Here is a 7,224-nt window from a genome sequence, read left to right as displayed (position 1 = left end):
TGATTTTCTTCAAAAATGGGTAACTTCTTTATTATTGTATTACGGCATTATGCTGTGAACTTTGCCGTGGTCTTACGCCTTGTAATATGCACTCGGGACCCAAACGCGTCAATAAATTAAATAATGTGGGACCGGCAAAGGATAAAACCTTTCCTACTTCCACAGTATTCAGACTCCAGCTACATCATTCGAATGTTCTGAACGCAGAGAAAATAACTCACTTTGGGTTCCCTGGGGTGCGTTGTTTAAATTTTACACAGGCGCGAGAACCGGTGGTCCGACTGTACCAAGTAGCAACAACTAACTGCACTTTTGTAGAGGCCTCGGTGCCACCTCCTCCTTCTAATCCTTCTTCTATTCGTTCTTGTTATCGGACGGCGTCACCACGCCGTGCGATAACAAGACAAAAGGCAAGGCACGTGTGTTTGAACCCGACACAAAAGAGAACGATTATCAGCGCGAATTGTCCCAAGCAAAATTGCATGGGGACAGGATAAGGGTGCCGCAGCAGATAACTCAGACAGCCAGTCAAACAATGGGACATGCGAAGTTGGCGTGACGACCCGCCCCTCGCATGAACCGTGTACAGTACCCGGAGACTCTGCAACACGTCGAAACAATTTCAGTGATTTCGTTTCAGGTTTAAGTATCGAGCAGAGGTAAAACTGCCTCTCTGCTTTTATTATTACCCTCCGACGCCTCATCGGTCGCTGCATAGTGAATTCTATAAGTCACCACGTACTGCAAGGAAGTCAAGAATATAAAATACAGCTTTGTTCAGACTGAAAAAAAGAAGAGGCTTTGGTAACTCACTCAGCCTCATTAAAGCCGCGAAAGGTCTATGTTAAACAAAAAATGCGGCTCCAATCCACGCTGCGAAGGTGGTAGTGGTGGTGCCAGAAGATATGTCTCATACCCAATCACGGGGATTGGGCAGGAAATGAACGCTCACCGAAGGAAACTGTATACTCAGTAATTAAAGAAGTACATTTAGGGAAAGAAATTAAAATATGCGTTTAGAGGGGAAATATCAACAGAAAAAAACTGCCCAAACATAGATGCAGCTCCAGGAAGTGTTAAGAACAATATAAAGTCAAAACTTTAAAAAATAAAACAAAAAACACGAAAAGTATGTAAAGAAATAAAACATGAAGGGAAGTTGGTGAAGGAGAGAGTGGGAGGGAAGGCACTGCAGTGATCATAAACGCCAGGATCTTTTTGAGGGAAGCCCGGCATGGCTATCTGGGGGCTAGCCCGGGAGACAGCCAGATTCCGAAATGAATAAGTGTACGGCGGAGCAAAGATCTGCGCGGCTAACACCCAGCACCTTCACCCCGAACGATAAGATTAGAGGAACAGACAGTGGGAGGGCCAATTGATTAAACCTGTTAATTATATTTTTCGTACCGAAGAGTACCGTCGGCAGGAGAGGAAAAAGTGTTCAGTTGTGTCTAATTGTTACAAAACGCACAGAGTGCTAAATAGGCCATATTGCAGCGGTACAAGTAATATTTTAAATTTGGGACACCACAGCGAAAGCTGGGGAGGGTAACTTCATAAGCTCGTAACTTACTAATCCGGCACTTCCATGAGTGCGGGAGGCGCTCGAGGTCAGAGCTTGCGTAAGCAGATTCAGCCATGCATTGTCGCAGGCCTAATCTTCTAAGGCGTTCCGAGGTGAGAAAACTGATGAGCGGTAGAACCTCACCACCGGGCTACCCAATGCAGTGCCCGCTCTGGTTACAAACAAAGAAAGAAAGTGGCGAGTTTTTTCTCCACTTTCTTTCTTTCTTTCCAAATTTTTTATCTGTTTCAATGACCTACCACGTGCTCCCCTTTGCTTTGCGAGGTTTTCTTGACTGCCAACTCTTATTTCTGTGTCATTTTCAACGAGCACCTCATTTCACATTCTAATTCGCTATATGCACAGCGAGGGCCTCTGTTCTGGCAGTCTTGGTGCCATAGGAAGCTTAAGAGGGTTCAACGCTGGTCGACCACTCTTGACATGTCGTAGACACTCGAGTCACGGCTCGGGGGTAAAAGGAAGGTAGTCCGAGTGGCACTGGCCATAGAGAAAGAAATACTGGTAAGAGTGGACACTCCCATAGAGCCCTGCGGCCTAATGACTGTACTGTAGTGTAGCGCACCGAGCGGACGGACAGCCAAACTACTAACCATACTTTCGTACGTTCACTTTCGGTTTCGGTTTCGCGGACACCGATTTTGGCGGGTAGTTTGAAGGACTGCAAAGCGCTGCTCACAGCGACGGGCATCGGTACGGTATTCGGACGCTTTCATGCAATAATTAGTGTTTATTTGAATATATCATTCTCAGGCGTAGTGCCCGTATGCTTTTACAAAAAAAAAACCTTTTTCTGAAAACGTGAAATTGCAATTTACAGTACCACTCACACTTGGTTAAGAATTCTGTCGCGTGTTCACATGTTGCCGAACCAGATAAAAGAGACACACCATAAATGAAGAAATATTTATTGCATGGCACTAAATGGAACAAGTTCAAATTGTCATCATTCTTTGCAACACATATAATAATAAACAGTGAGTAATACACAACAGAGACAATACACAGTAGTGAGAGGAAAATACGTTTCCAGGAATGAAAAAAAAATGCACAAGTAAAGGTATCACAACCACACACAGGATTTTTTCTCCACGGTAATTGAAAATGCAGAAAATCCAGAAACTCAGCCATCCACAGGTTTACTTGTATCTACGACACCCTCACACTCTGTGCGCTGTTGCAGTCATACAAAAATATCAACCATAACATAATCTAGACACTCGGATGCTTGCAACTATTTACAACCACTATCTCCGCAGATAATTTTCTTAGTCTGGCAATTTCTCCAGTTAGGATATGAAAGAAGGGAAAAACTTTGGCTTTGATGGCCTCGCTTATTTGATGAACGCTAATGAGATCTATTGCCTCGGGGCAACTTCAAATCAGTAGCAGTAACTGAACCGAAATCCCATTTATGTGGAGATGCACACGCAAAAGGTTAAGAGGAAAAAAATCAACTTCCTATTGGTTCCTTGCAAGGGTGCATTTTCCCAAGAAGCCGGGTTACCTTCCGAAAGCGTTCCCTTCCCAGTAAAGGCAAAGGGCCAGGCGGGGATATTTTAGGTACGTGCACGTAGTCAACCGGCAGGTTCCAGGCTCGATTAAGGCACACAAATTCATGCCTTCCGCTGTCAATACGAACAGTCTAATGTAAGAAACAGGGAAGCACTATATGCTTCTCGTGTATGAGACAATGGTGGCACATTACAGGATCCCATAAGCATTTGACAACGTAGGTCCCAACATGGTTCTCTTCATCTAGGCCAGTCCGACAACAGGCAGCACGTATGGTGACAAACGACATTTAGCATGACCTCTTACCCTGGCAGTCTTCATAATGTAAAAGGGTTTTTGTGAATGTACTGATTCACAATATTAAACTAGCAGCAACAATAACTTGCGAGTGGAGTTTGGAGACTGTATACGCTGTTGTTAGTGGTTTTAATGATATGAGGCATGTCAGTGATAAAAAACCGTTTGTTCCTTGAGTCAACGATAGTCTTTTCAGTGGTCACGCCTTATTGAGTGCCGAGACTTGCGTTAGATTTTAGGTGCTAATGGCAAGGTTCAATAGATGGAATACACTTGCGGTATCCATTAGAAGCATCAATAAGGTAGCAAGAAGCATTGCAGGCAGTCATCAATACAACTGAATAACTCTGGGAGAACAGTTGGCACGGCCACTTTTGTGAGTCCTGTGAGGGCACGATTCATGAAGTGCTTGCACCATGTTTGGTATGACGAATGCAGCTGGCTGGTTGGCTCTGTCTTGAGGGCACCTGTAGACCTGCACAGGTGATAGGTGATATAGTACACAAACTGCTTGCAATGACAGATGATATGCGAATAGTCTATAAATTTCACTGCAACTAGTATTCAAGTATTGCCTCCAGTGCATGCCACCTATTTGAAACACAAGTTCTCTTATTCTATTCAGCAATCATGCGGTCAAGCTATTAGCAACACTTAAAATATGGGACTTTGTAATTTCGCAACACTGGTTAGGCACATTCTTAATGCAATTCACCTATTGTTTGGGTTAACAAGAATGATAACGCTGCTCACATAGCCTGAATCCCTGTGTCTTTTTTTGTAAAATCAGGACGAAGAGCGAGAGCGAGCTGAACGTTAAACAAACCTGTTGCCCCACGGGCTCGCGAAAGAAACGCATCCAGAGAACGGGCACCTGGCGAAACTATATTTGGGCGCTGTGTGGGCACCATGGCAAGCAGCAGTGAGCGTCGTACTGAGTACTACTGACCGCCAAAGGCCATGCCTTAAAAAGATATGACAAGAAACACACAGTTCCGACTGAATAGGTGCAATCTGCGCAATACGTGTTTAATGAAACTAGCCAAAATATGACCAGAGAAAAGGGAGCAAACGCTTGAAAAAACGGCAAGTGTGGAACAGTTGTATGCAATGCCTGCGATACCGGAATTGATATATGATGTAGAACGAAGACCAAATTTGAAGGTTTCAATGCACTGCGCACTCACCCCGCCTCGAGCAAAGCTGTTATCTGCCGACGAAAGACGCGTTTTTACCGTACCTGGCGCGCCAAAGCGAAGCGACGAGCGCGCGTTATCGGCGTCGGCGAGCGGGTTCGCTTTGTACGCAGACAGCTTGGTATGCACCCATGTGTAAAACTTACGATGAGTGTACGGCTGCTGGTTATGCCCAGATAAGCCAAATTAATGCAGATACGGCTACTTCGCCGTGTACGTTAGCCCGGACGGCTTTGCAGCGCATCACGGCCATAATAGCAGTAACAGTTGGCCAAGCTAGCAATGGCTAGCTAGTATAATACAACGCAGCCTGCGGCTCACGTAATTCAAAGCAGCGACAGCGCACAACGCCTGCTTCGCCTACGGACCACCGGCCGGCCGGCCACTTCCGAAACTCACAGCCGTCGTTTGCGGCACGTAAACGCTACGTGCGACGACGGCCGCGTACCGCTGGCATACCTCAGCGCTAGATAAAATGGCACAACCAGCCTACAATAGAATTACGCCCAGTAAAAAATGGTGTCTTACGCCTTTCCGGGGCGTTTCCAAAGCGCTTATCTTAAAGACGCAGCACTAGCTATGCCTGATTCCCTGAGGTTACGCAGTGCTCGAAGCGTTTGCAGTACAAGGAAACGTAAATATGATACGCCACACCAGCACTTTAAAGAAGAAAGTCTCACCTTTCGTTCAGGATGAAAAACCGATGTCGCAAATAAAGCGCTAGGCGTTTCCTTCTCAACAACAGAGGTTAGCACGAGGCAGCAGAAACGCACGTGCAAACGCTGCCGAAAGAGCCAAATGTCGGCTTGCGCTTGCGGCTTGGCGGCTTGGCCAGGCTTGGCGCAAAGAAGCCACAAAATTTTACATTGACAGCCATTCAACTTATTACACAAATAAAAATGTGTAGTCTAATGTGTAATAAAATTTTAAAAGTATAATATTGTGTGTTAGCTTAATTTTAAATATATAGTTTTTTACCACTTGCGCCGACGGCCGGACGGCGCGCGAGTCAGGCCACTCGGCCGCGATAAGCCCGTGTGTCCACTCTTCTAATTTTTTTATTTCTCTATGCACTGGCTACCACCCCCAAGCACAGGAAACAAAAATACCTTAATATAAATACCCTAGAAAGTGGAGGGGAAAATCGCCCCGCCAGTAGCGTAGTGGTCATCGCACCAGACCGGTATTCTGGAGGTCGTTGGTTCGGATCCCACCTGGCGGGCATTTTTTCTCCACTTTCTTTGTTTGCAAATTCTTTATCTGTTTGAATGACCTACCACATGCTCCCCTTTGCTTTCCGATGTTCTCTCTCTCTCTCTCTCTCTCTCTCTCTCTATATATATATATATATATATATATATATATATATATATATATATATATAACAGAGAAATAAGGATTGGCTGTCAAGAAGACCTCGGAAAGCAAAGGGGAGGTTGTGGTAGGCCATTGAAACAGATCAAGAATTTGGAAAGAAAGAAAGAAAGCGAAGAATTCTGGAGGTCGTGGGTTCGGATCCCACCTGGCGGGCATTTTTTCTTCGCTTTCTTTCTTTCTTTCCAAATTCTTGATCTGTTTCAATGGCCTACCACAACCTCCCCTTTGCTTTCCGAGGTCTTCTTGACTGCCAATCCTTATTTCTCTGTTATTTCTACGAGTCCCTCATTTCCTATTCTGATTCGCTACATGCATAGCGAGGGCCTCTGTTCTGGCAGTCTTGGTGCCATAGGGAGCTTAAGAGGGTTCAACGCTGGTTGACCACTCTCGACATGTCGTAGACACTCGAGTCACGGCGCGGGGATTAAAAAGAAGGGCCCCTTCACCCCGAGAAGTCAGAGTGGCGCTGGCTACCACCCCCAAGCACAGGAACAAAATTACATTGACATAACTACCCCAGAAAGCGGGGGAGAAAATCCCCCCGCCGGTAGCGTAGTGGTTATCGCACCAGACCGGTATTCTGGAGGTCGTGGGTTCCGATCCCACCTGGCGGGCATTTTTTCTTCGCTTTCTTTCTTTCTTTCCAAATTCTTGATCTGTTTCAATGGCCTACCACAACCTCCCCTTTGCTTTCCGAGGTCTTCTTGACTGCCAATCCTTATTTCTCTGTTATTTCTACGAGTCCCTCATTTCCTATTCTGATTCGCTACATGCATAGCGAGGGCCTCTGTTCTGGCAGTCTTGGTGCCATAGGGAGCTTAAGAGGGTTCAACGCTGGTTGACCACTCTCGACATGTCGTAGACACTCGAGTCACGGCGCGGGGATTAAAAAGAAGGTCCCCTTCACCCCGAGAAGTCAGAGTGGCGCTGGCTACCACCCCCAAGCACAGGAACAAAATTACATTGACATAACTACCCCAGAAAGCGGGGGAGAAAATACCCCCGCCGGTAGCGTAGTGGTTATCGCACCAGACCGGTATTCTGGGGTTCGTGGGTTCGGATCCCACCTGGCGGGCATTTTTTCTTCGCTTTCTTTCTTTCTTTCCAAATCCTTGATCTGTTTCAATGGCCTACCACAACCTCCCCTTTGCTTTCCGAGGTCTTCTTGACTGCCAATCCTTATTTCTCTGTTATTTCTACGAGTCCCTCATTTCCTATTCTGATTCGCTACATGCATAGCGAGGGCCTCTGTTCTGG

The sequence above is a fragment of the Haemaphysalis longicornis genome, unplaced genomic scaffold (genome assembly GCF_048455015.1).
Source record: "Haemaphysalis longicornis isolate Haplotype H1 unplaced genomic scaffold, Haemaphysalis longicornis Haplotype H1 scaffold_10, whole genome shotgun sequence".
NCBI lineage: Eukaryota > Metazoa > Arthropoda > Arachnida > Ixodida > Ixodidae > Haemaphysalis > Haemaphysalis longicornis.
The sequence above is the reverse complement of the archived record's forward strand: the minus strand, read 5'-3'. Positions refer to the sequence as shown.